The sequence below is a fragment of the Aplidium turbinatum genome, chromosome 8 (genome assembly GCF_918807975.1).
Source record: "Aplidium turbinatum chromosome 8, kaAplTurb1.1, whole genome shotgun sequence".
NCBI lineage: Eukaryota > Metazoa > Chordata > Ascidiacea > Aplousobranchia > Polyclinidae > Aplidium > Aplidium turbinatum.
In genome coordinates this window covers 5,828,995-5,851,993 of record NC_137479.1, presented here as the reverse complement: position 1 = coordinate 5,851,993, position 22,999 = coordinate 5,828,995, and the positions used below count along the sequence as shown (strand labels likewise).

Genomic DNA, 22,999 nt, shown 5'->3' with positions numbered 1-22,999 from the left:
GGTTGATTTAAGGGAAGCTCAGTGCTCCAAGCAATGCCGCATGAGGCAGATGCACAAGGCTAAAACAACGCAAAACTACGAATATGTGAATCAAACCCTAATAAACGGTACAAATTCTTAAGAACACGCCCAAACTCTAGCCAGCGTTTCCAATTCTGAACAAAAACAGGTTTCACCACAGCAATAAGACGCAAGGAAACATAAGAAGAGCTGCAGGCGCTACAAGATGCAACAGAAGGCATTGATTGCATCACGCCACCAAAATTATTATCTTAATATTTAGAATGAAAATCACCATTTTGTGGCAAAAAACAACGTTATTCATTGATACTTAAATCAAAACTACTAAACAAACACACAAGTGTAAAATTAACTATAGCTATGAGTGACACAAATAAATCTAGCAATTTTTTAAAAGGGTCTGTGGCAAACCTCAAAATGTTGCCATGGCCCACCAGTGATTCATGGCCCAGTGGTTGAGAACCGCTGGTCTAGAATAAGATAGAAGCGGCGAAACGCCAATGGCTTACGTGACCATTTTGTTCACTTTTTCAGCAAGCCTTAAGCCCGTATTCTACTCGTATTTAACTAAGGCTTGGGTACGGTTCAACCGTGTCACCGCCACTGTTCGATACTAGAAAAAACAAAGCCCATTGCACTTTTGCAATTAATTGTTCTCAGAATTTAAATTTTGTAAAATGATAGAAAAAACTACGTGTGTGTAACTACTCAAATACAGCAATGAACTCATCCAGCAAGCGGTGTCCCTCCGATGCAATGGCGTAGCAGCGCCGCTTGGATGTTGGTAAAAATCAGTCGTGACCCAATCGTTGCGATCTTCTGGTCTAGGTTATTACATTAGAATTGATATTAATTTTATGAATAATTCAAGGATCAATTCATCGAGTTTTTCAGGTTCGGGTCGGAAGAAAACCTGATCAAAATGGCCGTTAAGAATGCGAATTGGTTGAAAATAAGCCCACAAAAACTGTATGTTTTCAGTCATAAAATAAATTGATTACAGTGAAAGCATTACAACCATGCATTTGTATGTATGAATCTTATCTATAGCTTGCTGTATATCTCTCAAAGCAGTAGCGGATCCAAGGAGGGGACACTTGGTCACGTGTCTCTCAAAAGAAAATCAAAAAAAAGGACGTAAATTTTCTGCATTTATGCAAACGTTTATCGCTCGCCCAGTACGCTCCCCCAGACAGAAAAGTCCGTCACTTTTACATTGATTCAACGATGCAGACGTTGAACCAATGTAAAAATAACCAATTTTGCTGTCAGAGATCCAGCCCATGTTATCAATGCATCATTTGAAACGCAGCAGTGCACTGTCTTTGAAACGTTTGTTGCTTCTTTTTATTGTGTTTAAGGCCGCCGCCAGTCACGTTATTACACCAGGCACAGCAGCCAATGGGTTGTGTGTTCATTGAGAGTTTTTTGGTCCACATATCTGTCCTGAGGTCGATATACAAGACAATGGTTGATAATGTGGTATGGAGTCTGAGAATCTGAGCCACATGCACAAGATGGTGAGTCGGCGAGGCCCCTTTGGAACACGTTGCAATTGAAACGGCCCAACCCAATTTGCAAGCAATTGAGCTTCACTCAATCCTTCCGAGGTTGTTGCTGCAAAAAGTAAAATCACAATACGACCAGTTAGTTCACTGGCACTTTGAAGAGTTCAAAACTAAAATTCTGAAATTTGAAGTGATATACAAGCATAATATAGTGTAAGTAAAATTAACCCTGTCCACAAATTCAGTCCTTTTTACGTTGATTTAAAGTATGTAGACGTTGAGTTACTGTAAAAAATGAGTGATTTTCCGGCAGGGAGTGCTACGCACGTAAAATTTGTGCGGCACGCCATTTACTCACAGTTGGTTCACACATGTTGAGAAAATCGAAGAAGAAACAATTTTTGCCAGAGCAGCAGAGTCAAATAACAAACCAACTACAAAGCATTGATAAAGCGCAGATAATAGTGATGTGATGTTTAGGCTATAATGGTAAGTTACTAAACGAGCAGGTTTGCTGAGATCCAATCGATAACAGGCCTGTGTTACATCCTTAGTTTGCTTTGATTGATGTATGTCTGCATGTGGGCATATTTCTATTAATGTCTATACATCTCATAAAATTATATTAGATGGTCTCCCACACATGCGTACACACCAACTTCCGTGGTGTAGAAGTGTCGCCTACGCATTACGTTTGTCCTGGTTGCGGTTTCTTTGTTGCTTCACGTTCTTGTATTGCTGGCTGTTTTGATGGTTGACTGAATGGATTTCTTCCATCGTTAGAGAAAGAAAGAAAGCCTCTGTGGGCGTTCTATAAGCAACATGGCAAAAGATTTCTTTCAAAAAAATACGTCGTTTTTCAAAAAGCTCTTCGTTATAAGTCAGTTAAAAGTTTTGAGTCCTACAGTGTAGCCAGTCTACAAACTCTACTTTGATGAACTTTATAAAAAGTCCTCGTCACTCAAGCATTGGTTTTGCTCCTGGTAAGACAAGACCAACCTGAACAGCACTGAATTGTTCACATCTGTGAGCAACCTGGTTGTAACAGAACAAAGGCGACCAATTGTTTAGTAAAGTGAAAGATTCTGCCCGAACATCCAACAAAAATTAAGACCAACCAAGAGAACTTTGTACCCAACTCCAAGGCCAGTCAGTTGCTTGTCTGTTAGCCTCCCACACTATTAGTCTCCCACATCTGTTGCAAAATGAGGTGGCTATGATTTCAGGTGATGTCAACACCTAGCATTCAGTTTATGGCAACAACTAGCTTTATTTTTTTCTTTTGTTACCGACAAAAAAACCATTGATTACAGAAACTAAATGAAAGTGTTTGTTCTTGGAAGTAAAACGTTTAGAATCATAATTTTGCAAAATGTTCGCTTAATCCTCAACTCGGCTTAAGGCAGGCTACATTATTTACAGCAAACTACTTAGAATATTATTGTTGTCATAAGAAGTGTTTACGTAAGTTACGTTTACTGAGCAAAATATATTTTTCATGTACGCGTTGGCCATTTGTATTCATTTTGAGATATCGTAATAAAATGTTTTAAGTTTTATCAATTGTTTTGATTTGGCAATTTACAGACCTTTTTGTTGTCGTGTTCGGCAAAATGGCAAACATTTTGGTATTGATTTATACGGTGGTATTGACAATTTTCATCTTACCTGCACCAAATTTGGGAGAACTTTTTTCTAACGTTGCTGGTATCACTGATGGAACAATTTCAAAAGATAGCCAGAAAGGAAAAGAAACCCTGGAACAACTTCGGAGTATAGCTGGTGTGTTTGTAGGCTTGAGAAATAAAATACAGTATTCCTCATGCTGCTAACTATTCGTAGGCTATAAAGTTTTATCATTCAAAATAAACTACAAGAATGAGCCTTCATTAAAAAATAAATGAGCTGCGTTGTCCTACATTTTAGTTACTAATTTGCAGAATGTGTTATTAACACGATTTTACTCAAGCGGTTTGGTTCTTCGCCTGTTTTGTTGAAACCAGGTATTGACAGCCTCATACTAATGTATAGTCAAAGTTTCAGTTTTTTTTACAAACCATATTTACAGTAATATGCTTTCTTCGTAACCTAATCATGAGGTATTGTAAATTACATCACCGGGCAGGAGCAGCATATTCGGCGGTGAGCGATAAGAGCACTTGTGCGAACTGAAACAGCTCTAATGTCCACGACCATCCGGCTAAGCATATCAGCACGTCATTTACACGAGAAGTTCAAATCGTTGTTTGTATTTAAGTATTCGATCGAGTATTACACTTAAGCATTTGAGGATTGAAGTTTATGGAACATGATATTGAACAAACCAGTCTGAGGAAGCATGAAGATAAACATTGATAAAGATTATTTCGCAAGAACAATGAGATGATTGGAAGTTGAAACACAAATTCAAAAAAGACCAAAAACAATGGAAAAGTGTGTTGCAGTAGCTCTTGAAACAGAAGAGCAAAAAAGGAGACGTTGCTGACAGAGTGATGTAGACGTAGAGGATAGCACTAATACAAAAAAAGGAATAAAACCCGAGAAAAAAAAGCTCGGGGAAGAAAAGATCTCAAGAAACATGAAATTTTTTTATTACAGTATAAATCGTATAGATAGACAAGGGTGACAAACGGTGAATGTTTGCACATTCATTTCAAGTCAGGAAAGGAAAAATGTTTGAAACCACAAGTAATTGAAGAACTCTGTAGCATAGAGAATAGACAAGTGCAAACTGCTACAAAAAAAATAAAACATTTTGTTAGTTACAAACCTACTTCGTAACGTTTTGGGCAGTAAACAAAAATGAACATCAAAGTAGAATTCAGATTTAGCTTATATCTTGGCTGACTGCAACTTAAATTGAACTTATTCTGACCTCAATTTCACAACCCAGACAACAAACTCCATCATTTCATAACGTCTGCAGGCGTTAAATCAATGTAAACATGACAGATTTTGCTATCTGAGAAGTCAACTTTTCCTGTAGCTATCAAATATAGCCTATATATAAACCAACACTCCGGACTGAAAAGCACAAACTGAACAAGTGATACAAGAATGATTACGAGTAAATTATACGGCAGGAAACAGATCACATGAGGTGTAAACTACAGACATGTGACAAACAATTAAAACACACAAAAAAGGAACGATGAGCCACAGGCGAATAACTGCCGGTTGAGAGATGGATTGTTACATTTGATTCTTGGCAGTAGTATAGAAAGTATGTCTCATCAAGTAAATGTAATAACCCAAAGTATTAACCTGCAATAGGACGATATTGTGAGCACATTTTTCTGCCTATTTGAGCGGGCAATAACGGTTGATGCATATTTTTTGAAGTCCTCACACATTGGACATTTGAACTTCCTGCGCATTGTGATCGCATATTTTTCGGCTGATGACGCTATATCAAAGGTAACACATATGCATAACGGTTGATTTGAACCAGGAAGTTGCAAAAAGAAGCTTTGATTGTATGAAGAATACCGATTTGAGAGGGCAAGTAACGGTTTATTTAAACCAGGAAGTTTTTATGTGATAGTTTGGAAAACATGGAGAAACAAATCTCACCAATCTATGTGCCACAACCGTATGATTATAAACCATTCTATGGGGCTGAACAAGGCTTAGCTAAAGAATCAAAACTTAAACGTGCTACAGCAAAAGTTGTTGACATCGCCAGGACTTTCAATGTGAAGCATGAAATTGGATTTAATCCTCACTTAAGACGAGCTTCATTATCTGTTCGCGTCGGAAGAAAAGCGTTTCATCCTGAACAAATTTGCAAAGTTGCGAAAAAGCTAATTGTGAAACAACCGTTTTTTGCTTTCCCTTCCACGAAAAATATCTTACAAATTTTATACTGGAGCAAAGAAGAAGATTCAAATTCTTATCATAGCCAGCATATCCAGCGTGTGAAAGAGGAGCTCCTACCTCAACAAATTGATTTGAATTTTACCAGTGGGAAAGTTTACGCGCCAGCTGCCTATCTCTCTTATATTATCGATGGTAAAGTGAATGTGAAGGTTTATCATGAAGCGTATCCCTTACCAACTCCAGAAGACCAACACCAATTGCAAGAAATCCTCAAATATTTGAAAGTCCTAAAGGATCAATCACCAAACACTTTTCGACCTCAAAAACGTATTAAATTAGATTCTATTCTGTGATTGTTTTGTACAATTTGTCAATAAAATATGATTGAAACTACACTGTCTTGTTTCTTTTGTTTATTGATATAATAAAAAACAATATAAAAAAGGTGTTCTTCTGAATTTTGGAGCGTTAATAAATCGTGTAAATAAATATTATACCGTCGGTGTTGTTTTCTGTATTATCGAAATATACCACACACAAATTATAAACAGTTTGTTTTATTGGACTGCACAAGCGAAGAAGTTGTAAACAGAGTTACACAGCAATTTAATCTTTTTCGTTGATCCAAGTGTTGAATTCAGGCGGATAACCTAACCAATTCACTTGTTCTTGTTCATTCCTTCCTCGTTTTCGTCAATAGCATCAAATAGATACTCATCATCATTCTTTGTGAATTTTTGAAGTTCTTGAGGATAAAAACGACCTTGGAGTTCTTCGTTGTCGTGGTCTTTTAGTTTGTAAAGAGTAGGGCTTCCAGTGAACCCTTTGAAACGGTAAAATATTTCTTCAGTAAAGTTAGGCATATAACCTTTCTCAAACAGTTGCTTCACCTTGTTGATGCGAACCTTATCGCCAACCTGGAATTCAGAACCTTTAAGGGGTCGTTGCTTTCCATCTTCGTTTCGGTTTATATTAGTTTCGAATATTATTCTAAAATATGTACCAAATATGTAAAAATGAAGAAAATCCAAGAGGCGGTGGTGTAAAATTTCTTCAAAAGTTGTTGAATTATAATGGAATGACTCAAATATAACTTACCTGGAAATTAAATTTTGGTTGTATGATGTCATTTAAAGCTTATAAGAATAATATATTGTTCAGTTTAGATCTGTGTAGCTTGTCAGGTTCATAATTTAGCTAAGCATTTGTTTGTTAAGGATCATTGAAACAGTGGTTTTAGGTAATCATTGATAGTAATTTTGATAAATATAACTTAACTGGAAATTAAATCTGTTGGTATGATGTCGTTTAAAGCTTATAAGAATAATAGATTTTTCAAAACAACGTTACTCTAAGTTTGTTATTGTTTGTTTGCACGAATACATTTTACATTTTTATTTTAGATGATGCTAATACCAGCTAAACAATCATCATTCCCTTTATGCAATGAGAACACCCTAATTAACTGCTGTAGAACAATTTGTTACAACATATACTTCTACATTCTGACAACTAGAAAAAAATCAACAAATCTAATGCAAACTACATCACAAGTTGTTACCTAAGCTTAAGACAAGCATGAAAAAATACAAACTCTCGCAGAATACGAGCACAAATTTTGCAACAAGCAATGACACCTGATGAACACACAAACAAATCTCCGAACACAGATTTTAACATTACAAATTATGCAACAGAAACTTGTGCTATTTTGTTGTAGTTTCTTAAGCTTGTAAAAATAAAATTGTAATTTGCTGAAAATATTTTTAAGTTTGTAAAAGAAAATTTAAGTTTGTGACTTAAAATAATTTTGCATGTGCATGTTTTTCAGAGATAAACTTTCAGATTACAATTTGTTGAACTATTTTTTTTATCTTCAGTTTGTAAGTTATGAAACTTATCAGTTTGTTGTTTGTTAAAACTATTTTTTCAGTTGTAAATTATGGAACTTAAGAGTTTGCACCTTCTCAGTTTATTTTTTTGTTCTAATTTGTCAATCATACAACTTAAAAGTTTGTAGTTTGTTAAAAAATATTTTCAGTTGTTGCTGGTTTTTACAATGAAAGCTTTGTGATTTATTAAAATTATTTTTCATTTTTGCAAGTAACAGAACTAACATTTTCAATTTCTTAAAATATTTTTTTTTTTATCAATAATTTTAGAGCAAAAACTTTCAGTTTACAGTTTGTTGAAATAATTCTTTTATTTCTCTCAAGGATAATACATCTGCTTGTTTATTCATTTGTTTATTTTTTATGCTACACAATTCAGTTTGTAACGTAAGTTTGTTGCTTGATAAAACTATTTTTTCAGTTGTAAATTATGGAACTTAAAAGTTTACACCTAGTGTCAATCATACAACTTAAAAAGTTTGTAGTTTGTTAAAAAACATTTTTAGTTGTTTATTTTTACAATGAAAGCTTTGTGATTTATTAAAATTATTTTTCAATTTTGCAAGTAACAGAACTAACATTTTCAATTTCTTAAAATAATTTTTTCGTGTCAATAATTTTAGAGCGAAAACTTTCAGTTTACAGTTTGTTGAAATAATTCTTTTATTTTTCTCAAGGATAATACATCTGCTTGTTTATTTATTTGCTTATTTTTTATATGCTACCCAATTCAGTTTGTAACGTTTTTGCATAAAAAATCAAGATGAGGTATTTCCAACAACTTAAAGCACACTTATGATTTGCAAACCCCTAAATTGTTTTTATAATCTTTATCTAAAAATAATAAAACACTTTGAATGTGTCACATGAGACTTTTAAACGCCAACATCGTTTACTTAATGTTTCACCTCCATTCTGTTCTGAAAGTTTTATTGTTGAGCTGTTGGATGTGTGATCGATCCCACGCTTACATTTGTAAAAAGGATTAGTGTGAATTTTTTTTTTTCACATTTTCAACCCCTGTTATTTTTGTTAAACACACGCATGGTTTACTTTGTAGATGCTAAAATTTTTATACTTGTAGTTTTATGAAGCATAATACTTAAAGTGATTTATAGTTTCTACCTGCTGCAATTTAATTTCACATTCATTCTTAGCCATTCAGAGATTACTTAAAACAATGAAAGATATTAATACTACAAAAAGTGCTCAATACCAAGCAAAAAAGCAAAGCAGAGCGAATTAAATCAAATATAGTTATTACTATCTAAACCCTTGACAGCCTGTTTCACCTAAACGTATCATCAGAAGGTTCTTATTCAAATAGAATGATTACTTTTGTATATTCTTCCTATTCCATCAGCACAATTCATCTGTAAAGATAATGATTACCTATAACTTACTGTTTTGAAATAACAACACAACATTTTTAAATCGTGGTAGGTTGTATTGCATAAATCAGTTTTAAAGCTGTTTTATTAAAAAAACATCTTTGGTAGGCTACATATGCGTTGCATCTTGCAAACTCCAGAACCAGATTGTGTAAGAAACAGAGGAAGTCACGAAGTTGCATTGTTTTGATTAAATGCTTTGAAGGGTAACATTTTTGTAGCATTGACGTAAATTTACCATTCAAGGGTTGGTAGCTTATAAGTTTATAACACAAGATTCACTTTCTCACATAAAAGCATAAAAATCTAAATATTTACAATAAGTCCCCTTTCCTTTGCTCAGAGTCCAACATCAATGGAAAGAAAATATCTTTACCTTTGATCTATTTGACTATTTTCTGGCAAGCATTCAGGTTTTGGCAATACTTTTACAACAACTTATTAGGTTTTTACGTGTGTTCTAGCTACAATCTACTTATCACGAGTTTACTTATAATAACAATGGCGGATAAAAATGAAGAAACTCAACTTAGAATGGTATAATCTTCGTGATTTGCAATAAATTTGTGCATACAACATGTCAATTTTGAAACTGAACCAAAGTTAAGCACATATAACAATCACATTTTACTTGTTTTTATACAACAATACCAAAATTATTATTTCCAACCATATAACACCATCCATTCTGTTAGAATCGACATAAATCCATTATTCTTTGACAAGACTAAACACGATTTATATGAAATTAGCGGTTTATTTTAAATCGAGCACAGCAGCGTTTCAAATTTATTTTGTGGCAATTAAGTTTTTTTTTTTTAGTTTTTGGTAAATGTTCATTTATTTACATCACGTAAAGGTACGTTTTTTTTTCATTTCACTGTGTTATTGTTTGGTAATTTTTTTTTGTAAATATCTCCGTCTTTTGTGTAACTTTAAGTGTTTTGTAAGATCTAAACAAAAAGATGATACTTTCATGGTAGCTTTTGAACATATCTAAACCAATTTTGACGAAAATATGCTTAAAAACACATTATAATGCTTTATTAAATGACCCACATATGTCAACCACGAACCAAACCAATTACAATAATTTTGTTTCACAACCTCAGAAAACTTTGTGTTTGTAGATTTCAATAATTGTTTGGTCTGTAATCGACTTAACCGGTCTGTTTACCATCAATTACGTTTAAACATAAGAAAATTACTTGAACACTCTTGGTTACATAGTACCATACCATTTGCGCCTGATGATTTCTTGTAACAACTACAAACCAATGACACCAATTTATTCAACAGAACCATTAAGTGAAGATTTGTTTATCGTTACCCGCAACTATTTCTATTGTCTTTTCACCATTGAATCCGTTCCTCAGACTTTCTTTTGTCATGTGTTATGTGATGTTTAATTCTTAAAAATATGTTATTTGAACAATTTTCCGCTTTTATGTTTATCCTCATCTCAAATAGATTGCCTGTGAAGACCTATATTTTAATAGTTTCTATATTTTAGTGAAGATTTCCATGTTTCATTTAACTCTTTTATCTTGCTCCTACATCTAAACTTATTGTTTGGTTTCTCTTGAACTATATTTTGGTCACATGTTCCTGGTGCTTCATCTTTATATCTCACTTAGGATACACTGGTTTGTGGTTAGTCTATGTAATACTGGCGTATACAGTACACTTTGTACTGGTTTTTACTTCCATACAGTAGATTCATCCTCTTTATCTTCACTTCCAAACACCTCTTCTTTGGTCTTTCTCTGATCTTATTGGATCAAAACTTAATAAGTTTACCAACTAGTCTTTCTGTTTTTACATATCCATGGTATTTTACGACCACTCGTATGTTTTTTTTCACAGATATTAATCCAAAGGTAAAGCTTTAATTTTGTTTAACATTTTCAAAATAACTTCAAACGAATTTTTAAGACATGTACAAAATATCATAAAATTGTGTTTGAACCTAAAAACAAGAAAAAAAATGCATATCAATGTCATACTTTTCACTAAGCAGATATGCAAATTTGTTAAATCACTCAGTTTTGATGATCACTGTCTGTTTTACAAAAACAATCTGTCTTTTGCTTGAGTAAACGTTTTTTTCTTTTAGATAAGTCACATATCTGTACACACCTTTCCACAGTGATTGTCTACTAAAGTGGTGCTCCTTCCACAACACTTGCTCGAGATGTTTGTGGTGACGTACTTGTAGCCTATTTAATATGATTGCGTTATGCTAACTGCAAGCTATCAGACAAAATCTAAGACAATGTAAAAACGCATTTGCAGAAAAACATATTATAACTACAAGAAATCATCAGGCGCAAATGGTATGGTACTATGTAACCAAGAGTGTTCAAGTAATTTTCTTATGTTTAAACGTAAGTTGATGGTAAACAGACCGGTTAAGTCGATTACAGACCAAACAATTATTGAAATCTACAAACACAAAGTTTTCTGAGGTTGTGAAACAAAATTATTGTAATTGGTTTGGTTCGTGGTTGACATATGTGGGTCATTTAATAAAGCATTATAATGTGTTTTTAAGCATATTTTCGTCAAAATTGGTTTAGATATGTTCAAAAGCTACCATGAAAGTATCATCTTTTTGTTTAGATCTTACAAAACACTTAAAGTTACACAAAAGACGGAGATATTTACAAAAAAAAATTACCAAACAATAACACAGTGAAATGAAAAAAAAACGTACCTTTACGTGATGTAAATAAATGAACATTTACCAAAAACTAAAAAAAAAAAAACTTAATTGCCACAAAATAAATTTGAAACGCTGCTGTGCTCGATTTAAAATAAACCGCTAATTTCATATAAATCGTGTTTAGTCTTGTCAAAGAATAATGGATTTATGTCGATTCTAACAGAATGGATGGTGTTATATGGTTGGAAATAATAATTTTGGTATTGTTGTATAAAAACAAGTAAAATGTGATTGTTATATGTGCTTAACTTTGGTTCAGTTTCAAAATTGACATGTTGTATGCACAAATTTATTGCAAATCACGAAGGTTATACCATTCTAAGTTGAGTTTCTTCATTTTTATCCGCCATTGTTATTATAAGTAAACTCGTGATAAGTAGATTGTAGCTAGAACACACGTAAAAACCTAATAAGTTGTTGTAAAAGTATTGCCAAAACCTGAATGCTTGCCAGAAAATAGTCAAATAGATCAAAGGTAAAGATATTTTCTTTCCATTGATGTTGGACTCTGAGCAAAGGAAAGGGGACTTATTGTAAATATTTAGATTTTTATGCTTTTATGTGAGAAAGTGAATCTTGTGTTATAAACTTATAAGCTACCAACCCTTGAATGGTAAATTTACGTCAATGCTACAAAAATGTTACCCTTCAAAGCATTTAATCAAAACAATGCAACTTCGTGACTTCCTCTGTTTCTTACACAATCTGGTTCTGGAGTTTGCAAGATGCAACGCATATGTAGCCTACCAAAGATGTTTTTTTAATAAAACAGCTTTAAAACTGATTTATGCAATACAACCTACCACGATTTAAAAATGTTGTGTTGTTATTTCAAAACAGTAAGTTATAGGTAATCATTATCTTTACAGATGAATTGTGCTGATGGAATAGGAAGAATATACAAAAGTAATCATTCTATTTGAATAAGAACCTTCTGATGATACGTTTAGGTGAAACAGGCTGTCAAGGGTTTAGATAGTAATAACTATATTTGATTTAATTCGCTCTGCTTTGCTTTTTTGCTTGGTATTGAGCACTTTTTGTAGTATTAATATCTTTCATTGTTTTAAGTAATCTCTGAATGGCTAAGAATGAATGTGAAATTAAATTGCAGCAGGTAGAAACTATAAATCACTTTAAGTATTATGCTTCATAAAACTACAAGTATAAAAATTTTAGCATCTACAAAGTAAACCATGCGTGTGTTTAACAAAAATAACAGGGGTTGAAAATGTGAAAAAAAAAAATTCACACTAATCCTTTTTACAAATGTAAGCGTGGGATCGATCACACATCCAACAGCTCAACAATAAAACTTTCAGAACAGAATGGAGGTGAAACATTAAGTAAACGATGTTGGCGTTTAAAAGTCTCATGTGACACATTCAAAGTGTTTTATTATTTTTAGATAAAGATTATAAAAACAATTTAGGGGTTTGCAAATCATAAGTGTGCTTTAAGTTGTTGGAAATACCTCATCTTGATTTTTTATGCAAAAACGTTACAAACTGAATTGGGTAGCATATAAAATATAAGCAAATAAATAAACAAGCAGATGTATTATCCTTGAGAAAAATAAAAGAATTATTTCAACAAACTGTAAACTGAAAGTTTTCGCTCTAAAATTATTGACACGAAAAAATTATTTTAAGAAATTGAAAATGTTAGTTCTGTTACTTGCAAAATTGAAAAATAATTTTAATAAATCACAAAGCTTTCATTGTAAAAATAAACAACTAAAAATGTTTTTTAACAAACTACAAACTTTTTAAGTTGTATGATTGACACTAGGTGTAAACTTTTAAGTTCCATAATTTACAACTGAAAAAATAGTTTTATCAAGCAACAAACTTACGTTACAAACTGAATTGTGTAGCATAAAAAATAAACAAATGAATAAACAAGCAGATGTATTATCCTTGAGAGAAATAAAAGAATTATTTCAACAAACTGTAAACTGAAAGTTTTTGCTCTAAAATTATTGATAAAAAAAAAAATATTTTAAGAAATTGAAAATGTTAGTTCTGTTACTTGCAAAAATGAAAAATAATTTTAATAAATCACAAAGCTTTCATTGTAAAAACCAGCAACAACTGAAAATATTTTTTAACAAACTACAAACTTTTAAGTTGTATGATTGACAAATTAGAACAAAAAAATAAACTGAGAAGGTGCAAACTCTTAAGTTCCATAATTTACAACTGAAAAAATAGTTTTAACAAACAACAAACTGATAAGTTTCATAACTTACAAACTGAAGATAAAAAAAATAGTTCAACAAATTGTAATCTGAAAGTTTATCTCTGAAAAACATGCACATGCAAAATTATTTTAAGTCACAAACTTAAATTTTCTTTTACAAACTTAAAAATATTTTCAGCAAATTACAATTTTATTTTTACAAGCTTAAGAAACTACAACAAAATAGCACAAGTTTCTGTTGCATAATTTGTAATGTTAAAATCTGTGTTCGGAGATTTGTTTGTGTGTTCATCAGGTGTCATTGCTTGTTGCAAAATTTGTGCTCGTATTCTGCGAGAGTTTGTATTTTTTCATGCTTGTCTTAAGTTTAGGTAACAACTTGTGATGTAGTTTGCATTAGATTTGTTGATTTTTTTCTAGTTGTCAGAATGTAGAAGTATATGTTGTAACAAATTGTTCTACAGCAGTTAATTAGGGTGTTCTCATTGCATAAAGGGAATGATGATTGTTTAGCTGGTATTAGCATCATCTAAAATAAAAATGTAAAATGTATTCGTGCAAACAAACAATAACAAACTTAGAGTAACGTTGTTTTGAAAAATCTATTATTCTTATAAGCTTTAAACGACATCATACCAACAGATTTAATTTCCAGTTAAGTTATATTTATCAAAATTACTATCAATGATTACCTAAAACCACTGTTTCAATGATCCTTAACAAACAAATGCTTAGCTAAATTATGAACCTGACAAGCTACACAGATCTAAACTGAACAATATATTATTCTTATAAGCTTTAAATGACATCATACAACCAAAATTTAATTTCCAGGTAAGTTATATTTGAGTCATTCCATTATAATTCAACAACTTTTGAAGAAATTTTACACCACCGCCTCTTGGATTTTCTTCATTTTTACATATTTGGTACATATTTTAGAATAATATTCGAAACTAATATAAACCGAAACGAAGATGGAAAGCAACGACCCCTTAAAGGTTCTGAATTCCAGGTTGGCGATAAGGTTCGCATCAACAAGGTGAAGCAACTGTTTGAGAAAGGTTATATGCCTAACTTTACTGAAGAAATATTTTACCGTTTCAAAGGGTTCACTGGAAGCCCTACTCTTTACAAACTAAAAGACCACGACAACGAAGAACTCCAAGGTCGTTTTTATCCTCAAGAACTTCAAAAATTCACAAAGAATGATGATGAGTATCTATTTGATGCTATTGACGAAAACGAGGAAGGAATGAACAAGAACAAGTGAATTGGTTAGGTTATCCGCCTGAATTCAACACTTGGATCAACGAAAAAGATTAAATTGCTGTGTAACTCTGTTTACAACTTCTTCGCTTGTGCAGTCCAATAAAACAAACTGTTTATAATTTGTGTGTGGTATATTTCGATAATACAGAAAACAACACCGACGGTATAATATTTATTTACACGATTTATTAACGCTCCAAAATTCAGAAGAACACCTTTTTTATATTGTTTTTTATTATATCAATAAACAAAAGAAACAAGACAGTGTAGTTTCAATCATATTTTATTGACAAATTGTACAAAACAATCACAGAATAGAATCTAATTTAATACGTTTTTGAGGTCGAAAAGTGTTTGGTGATTGATCCTTTAGGACTTTCAAATATTTGAGGATTTCTTGCAATTGGTGTTGGTCTTCTGGAGTTGGTAAGGGATACGCTTCATGATAAACCTTCACATTCACTTTACCATCGATAATATAAGAGAGATAGGCAGCTGGCGCGTAAACTTTCCCACTGGTAAAATTCAAATCAATTTGTTGAGGTAGGAGCTCCTCTTTCACACGCTGGATATGCTGGCTATGATAAGAATTTGAATCTTCTTCTTTGCTCCAGTATAAAATTTGTAAGATATTTTTCGTGGAAGGGAAAGCAAAAAACGGTTGTTTCACAATTAGCTTTTTCGCAACTTTGCAAATTTGTTCAGGATGAAACGCTTTTCTTCCGACGCGAACAGATAATGAAGCTCGTCTTAAGTGAGGATTAAATCCAATTTCATGCTTCACATTGAAAGTCCTGGCGATGTCAACAACTTTTGCTGTAGCACGTTTAAGTTTTGATTCTTTAGCTAAGCCTTGTTCAGCCCCATAGAATGGTTTATAATCATACGGTTGTGGCACATAGATTGGTGAGATTTGTTTCTCCATGTTTTCCAAACTATCACATAAAAACTTCCTGGTTTAAATAAACCGTTACTTGCCCTCTCAAATCGGTATTCTTCATACAATCAAAGCTTCTTTTTGCAACTTCCTGGTTCAAATCAACCGTTATGCATATGTGTTACCTTTGATATAGCGTCATCAGCCGAAAAATATGCGATCACAATGCGCAGGAAGTTCAAATGTCCAATGTGTGAGGACTTCAAAAAATATGCATCAACCGTTATTGCCCGCTCAAATAGGCAGAAAAATGTGCTCACAATATCGTCCTATTGCAGGTTAATACTTTGGGTTATTACATTTACTTGATGAGACATACTTTCTATACTACTCTTGGCTTCCATGATCTTAGTCTGAAATTTAGATTTGCCTCGAGAGATGATTTAAATTGGTCGATCAAGACATTGTCAATACACGTTATGGTTATACAAGAGGCGATGTGCTCTTTAATTGCACTTTTGGTTGTTAAGTTTGGGTTTATATAGGTGATATAGACAAACAAATGGAAAACGTCGTATTTTGAGGATAACTCGTAAGCTACAGTATAAGTAACAAACGAAGACTCATTAGCCGAAAACATTGAATCGACCAATTAATAGAGCAAGTAACCTGACCCCGAGGTCAAAGGTCAATGTTGAGTGCCAAGAGGCCAAATATCGACATTTAGCTAAGTTTTTAAAGTGACAAGACAAAAGCATTGATCTTACAACAACGTACTCAAAAACCAGATATCTGAATCATTAAGACGGTATCTTTAGCTATTTAATTTAGGTCTTTTAATTACCAATTATTATTATTGCAGTTCAACTTCTTTCAGCAGAAGAAAAGTGTAAATCAACTACAACTGCTCAGCCCATAGCAGGTAACTGATTACATTCCATGATAATTTCACTGGTCAACAAATTTTTACTAAATTTTTTAATCCGAGATACAATTAAACTTTTCTAAATGACTTTTTGCGCTAATTTTCTAATCAGCGTTCGTTTTTTTCCTAATACATCAGGTTTCAAAATATTTGCATTTCAATAATTTAACAGTAGTGATATTTATTAATTAAACCAAACTTTGATTCATATTAATTTTTTCAAAATACCTTATAAATTATTTATTATTTCAATGCTTCATTATACTTTCTTGTACTGTAGCAATGTTTTGAAACAAAAAACAGCAGTTCTAATCAAAAAAAATATTACAAATAAACAATAACCAATTGCATGCAATTCGTTTATCTTAAGGTGGAAATTTACATATATTGAATACGCTTACGCAACAAATATACTGGTTGTTTTAAAGAAACGTTTTGAGCACTTTGACCCTAACCACACATAGAATTGCATGTATGGTTTCTTTATTAATAAACATTACTATAAACACCCCAAAATGGTTAAAATAAGATTTTTGTTTGTAAGAATGGCTCGGGTCATCACGATACAGCATCCAGCAATAATCACTCATCATTCTTTCGTTCCAAAAACCTTGGTAGCTTCGCCCCATTGTTGCTTGTATATCCTGATGAAATCGTTTACATTGCTTATCACTGACTGCACCAAGGTTAGCAGGGAAAAATCTAGGTGTGAGTGAAGAAAATGTATCTTTAAAAGACATCACACCGCCCATCTCTTTGTAACCTTCAAGCAAGTTTAATGACATTCTATTGTCCAAAACGTATGCACACAACCATTCAAATGCTTTCCAAGCACACAGTTCCAGTGACTGCAATTAGCGCTTTCAAAAAAAAATCTGGATCTCTCAAAGCTTCTCGAAATTGTGGGAGAACAAAAAAGCTTTCTTTCTTTTAGCTTTGCTTATTTTCGAAAACTTGTTGCAGAAAAAAGCGAATCAAATTGGAATTGGTCTCCTCAGCAGTTTAACAAAATTCTTCATTTAGCGCAATTGCATATGAAGTGGTGGCAACAATACATCGTTGGAGTAAAGGAACACTTTTGATATTTGCATTTCCTGGAATATATGACTCTCTTGCTGGCCAATCTTTTCTGACAAAGTGTTCTGCAGTAGTACGACTATTTCATACAGAGAAACCAGCAGTGTTTGGTGAACACTCCTTGCATTCCCATTAAAATGCAGATGACCTTAAGATCTCCACAAATGTTCCATTTATATTCACTGTACTGAATCGCATTGAGGAGGATTTTAATACTTTTATAACAGTCCTTTAAATGCACATAATGCGACACAGGAGCTGAGGGTTTTATATCGGGTTTTAAGTCGGCAGCTGTGGCCGAGTGGTTAGCGCGTTGGGCTCGCAGTCGAGAGCCTGCATGTTCGACTCCAGCCACCGGCACTTGCTGTTGTTTCTCTGGGCAAGAAACTTTACGATAATTGCCTCTACCTAGTGATCGATTTCGAGTAATGGGTAGTACCAAATTTAAGTCATAAGTAGAGTAGACAACCGGAAACAGACATTGCCGTCGGCTGCAGCGTGGGTCAGGTGTATGTCGGAAGGCGTACACCGATGCATAGCGCTCAAGTCCGCTTTCCCGCAATGCAGGATAAAGATAAACAAACAAACAAACGAAAACATATTATTATTGTCAAGGTAATATAAAGCCAAAGATTGCCATAAATCAAGCTTTAAAAAAAAACATGTAAATATTTCAAAAACGTGTTGTGCCAGAAAAAAAGTAAAAATATATTTAAATTAGCGTCACAAATACGTTTAGGTACATATAATTATGATCTCTGATTAAAATTTTCTGTTGACCAGTGTTATCTAAGCAAACAAAATACCTACCTAACATTAGACTTAAGATAATTCAATCTAATCATTAGTTAATAAATTTTGTCGCAATTTGTTTTTTAAGCGAATATCTAAAGTTAAGTGTAAAATATTGTTAAAGTTTTTGTTTCCTTGCAATTTTTTCTTGTTTTTCCTATTGCTTGTTTCATATCGTCAAACTATTTCAATTGTATAATAGGGCAGGTCGATTTTATACTTTTTTTGGAACATTAAAGTGAATAATGTACCGGTAGTTAGATTTAGCTGAAAAACTCACTTCTGTGAAATATCAGCCTTACTGGATGAGAAACGGCTTGCGGAAATTGATTTGAATTTTTTTTCGATTTTTGAAAGAAAATTGCATTACCGCTAGATGGCGCAAAACTAACTTTGAAAATGGCTGCTTATTTTTCGTTTAAACTGCTTTGACTCAATCCTTCGGGAACTCAAAATGAAAACTTTTATGTTCAGGCGTACTCTTCGAAGTAAAAAATTAATAAAAATGAAACAAATATTCAGTATGCGCGAACTATAGTAAGTGAAAGTTGGTTAGCTGAGCTACAGCTCGGACTGCAATTCGTCGTAAGAGTGACGATAATGACCTTAAGACGGAAACGGCTGGCGCATATTTCTACTGAGAGCTTTGGCAACAATTGTTTTGTGACGATTTTCGAAACCGTAGGAAACTTGCAAAGCTTCCGAAACCAGTTTTACACATTTCTCCACACTTTGCGAATGTGAAGGTACATCAGAAATGTTCAGTTTCCGATCGTTGTCAACGAATGATTGAAGGTCCTAATTTGAAACTTCCTGTGTCAGTGGTGGGTTTGCGCTTTCATGATCGCAAATATCCACTAACTCTTGCCACTCGTTTGCATTCCTGTTGACTAAAGGAATATTTTTTCTGCCCTGTGCTTGCTAGAAAAATACAAAAATAAGTTAGCGACTGCTAAAATTTTTACTATCGACGCCAAGAAAAAAACAGTTCAGATTTTGCTGCTGTCTGTAATTTATCGCCGATAACTTTGGTCTTTGCTTTGGCTCGATCCAGTTAGGAATTATTCATAATAATGTGACGGAGATCAATTTCCGGTCTCAAAGATGTTTTATGTCATGTAGCCTAATATTGCATTGCCAAGCGATGATACAGTCACTCCTCACAAGCTCTAAACGGAAAAAAAGGAAATTTTACGGTGCTGTATTCGCAGGCCGGCACTCTTGCTTGTGCTAAAATAAAACATGATGACATTAAAAAAAAGTAACTTACGGTAATAATAAATTTGTGATACAAATCAAATGTTACTGGCCTAAATTATAAACATTCAAACATCAGGGATTTATGGCAAACAAAGGTAAAATAGTTTCGGAATATAAATTTTAAATTTTTAGTTTACTTATAGCCTACTCTTTCTGCACTGAGCTTATTAAATAACATCAATATGATGCACGTGTTGATTTTTTCATTGTAGTACCAATTCATATGTAGCCTATCACTTTCAATCGACTAAATAAATCGTGCTTACCTTGTCTGACGCCGAACTTGACGTGCTTGCACTACTTATCCATTCGGGTAATTCTGATGGTCCAGGTATGTCGCCTTCCTCCTCGTGGAAGTCATGGGGAAGTTTTTGAAGCCGTTTTTCATTATTTTGTGCCTTTGAAACTGCTGATCGATCAACCAATAACATCTGAAAGATACCTTTAGGACCAATTTTTAGCGTTTGATCCCGGGTTTGATTAATCAGATAAGCTCTTTCTTCCAATGGAATTTTGGCATTTGCAGCGAATACACAGAGAATGTGCTCTTTCTTGCAATTCAGGAGCTTGCAGTTGACTCGAGTATCTCTGCATGCCACAATTACTTCCAGCAAACAAATACATGCCCAGATTAGCTCTTTGTCACGATTTCTTTCTTTCTCTTACCAGGAAAAAGACTTGGAAAGGTTCAATGACGTAGTTTAATGGGTCAAACCGAAAAGCAGTCAATTAAATGTCGAATGGTTCTACTAGTGAAATGATAATCTAACTTCTTGAAGGACTTTAACGAACGGCTTCTCAAATAACTCTAATTTCGAACACAATTTATATCAGCACCAATTCTCATCTACTTGTATTCGATTACTTCAACTCTCAATCAACAATAATTTCTGCACCAACTACCAATCCACAACCCATAACACAACTCTCATAATCAACTCATAATACAACTTCCATAATAATAATATGATTACACAAATTACACCACTATTTATAGAAGGTTGTTTCGGTCTAGTAACTTCGAGAAGGTTACGTAATGTCACATTGTTCTGTCAAGTTGCACTAATGTAAACAAGCAGAAGCTTAAAGAAGTTTAAAGAATGTCACGTAGGGTAAAAGATTCTTACATAATAAATATTTCGCAATCGGACATTTACTGAAAACATCCTTATGACATCATGACAAACGATAATTGGTGATTGAGAAAACAACAGAATGTACGAGGTTCGCATCTTACAGAATGGTCCAGAACTACGTTACATAACAAAGATTCGCAATCCAAGGTTACTTCAGGTCAATACTCGATAATAACACATCGCTCAAAATTCCACAATGAAAACAGCACATTCTGTCAAGACGCAAAGCAGCCCGACGCGAGGCCTTGCACATTGATTGTGACACTCTTGCTCGACCTTTTGCGCGTATGCAGTTTATATTCTTAACCAATTTCAATAAATCTTTAATTTTTCTGTTGATGGCTTTGTCAGAAATCAAACGTAGGCGAGGATGATTTAGCCAGATACTAATTAATGCGATGCGCCTCGCTGATGCGCAAAACAATACCCCAAATATTTCATTTAATTTTAGCATTTTTAAGGTGGTAATAATATTGAATTAGTTGTTTATAAGTGCTAGGTTCCGTTTTGGCAAGTTCGCAAGGGCCTCCTCCATGATGCTGTTCACTTCGTCGTGTTAAACGCGGATTTTCTTTTGGCATGTTTCAATAAGAGTTTGTAAACAAGAAAGTTTATTGCATACTAGCTGAAATTAAATAAGATTTAAAAAAAACTTTATTTAGATCAACTGATTCATTGGCTTGTCGAATCATTGCTCAAAACGATCTATTATATTCATAAGAAGCACATCTCCAATGCTGTAATGATAAGCTGATTAGGCTACTCAATCTAATGAATAGCCTAAGTACATAGAGACACGTCAGGCTTATAACAAGCACAAGGCCTACAGTCTATCACTGAATTAAGTGCTTAATTTCAATTCGAGCTAAACAACAACTTTTTCGCTGTTCAGGTCTCCTATTTTTATAAAATTCCGCTAACTTACTGTGATTAGGTAGGCCTACATCATCTATAAAGTATGGAGAAAGTCATTGCGCGTTTGTGGCTGTTATGACGACTTCCGCTAACGGCGATACATATTCGCGATTTTCAAAAAAACGCGGGGAGCAACTTTTAAGAATTTAATCGTATTTCCGCAAGCGATCGTTGCACTTTACTTATTTTTTTTACTTGCGAAAGATGTTTTTCACTTATTGGTAACTACCGGTACTTTATTCCATATCAAATTTTAATGTATAAGTCGTGCAAGGCCTGGTGCGTTGCGGTTGGAAATGGATTCGCCGATGGTAGAATTTCCTTGCAGGGATTTGTTTGTCTATCTTGGTCTTCGTTGATACAAACTAAACGCATCAGGATGTGTTTCTCTCACGACAATCTTAATCTTTTCAGAAGAAACTCTAACTACCCAAGAAACATCCAAAGCAACAACAGCTGCTTTGACTACAAAACGTAAGGAATATAGAAATATTAGAAGTCTATACAAACAAAATTAATGACATCAAACAACCACTGAAATAATATTTTCGATTAATTGATGAAATTGAATTAAAATTAGTCGATATGAATAATTGAAAAAATGAAAAATGAACGAAAACAAGCCGTTTTTGGAGTATGGCTCTGTATAATGTAGTCCAAATCAAAGAATAATCTTTGTAGCGATAAAGATTAGCATTGGAACCAAACAGTAAATAACGGCCTTGATCGTAAGTTATCGAACACGAAGTGTGACAGCTAAACATTGTTTGAAGAACAATATTTACAACTGTGGTTCTTGAAACATTTTTTTTGTGAACCAAGAATCACATTATTTTGTTGGATAGTTGTCACTGCTCATTTATATTCAACCGTGTTTTTATTTAAGTTCCTTCTCTCAATTTATTAAGACCTGTTCTTTTAATGCTTAGCCTACTTGTAAGAAACGAAATATTGACAGTTAAGTAACCTCTGACTTGATCCAACTGGATATTAAACTTGCATCCAGTAACTCAAACACGAACACCATTTCCAACAACTGAGCATGTAACAATTTGTTACATTAAAGTCTATCAAAATTGTTGCAGCTTCCCTTCCAACTACACAAGTAGCATCTACGGTAGCACCAGCTGCTCTGACCACAAAACGTAAGCTTGAAGACTACAGACGTCATTTCAGGAAATTTACCT

General features: G+C 33.5%; 1 long non-coding RNA gene across 1 annotated transcript; it reads left to right on the top strand.

Annotated features, from left to right (window-relative positions):
* Window positions 1–3,211: 3,211 nt before the first annotated feature.
* Window positions 3,212–22,285, top strand: LOC145775230 (uncharacterized). Its single transcript, XR_014290136.1, has 3 exons — window positions 3,212–3,311; window positions 16,570–16,629; window positions 22,227–22,285. It is a non-coding gene; the product is annotated as an uncharacterized LOC145775230 (long non-coding RNA).
* Window positions 22,286–22,999: the final 714 nt, after the last annotated feature.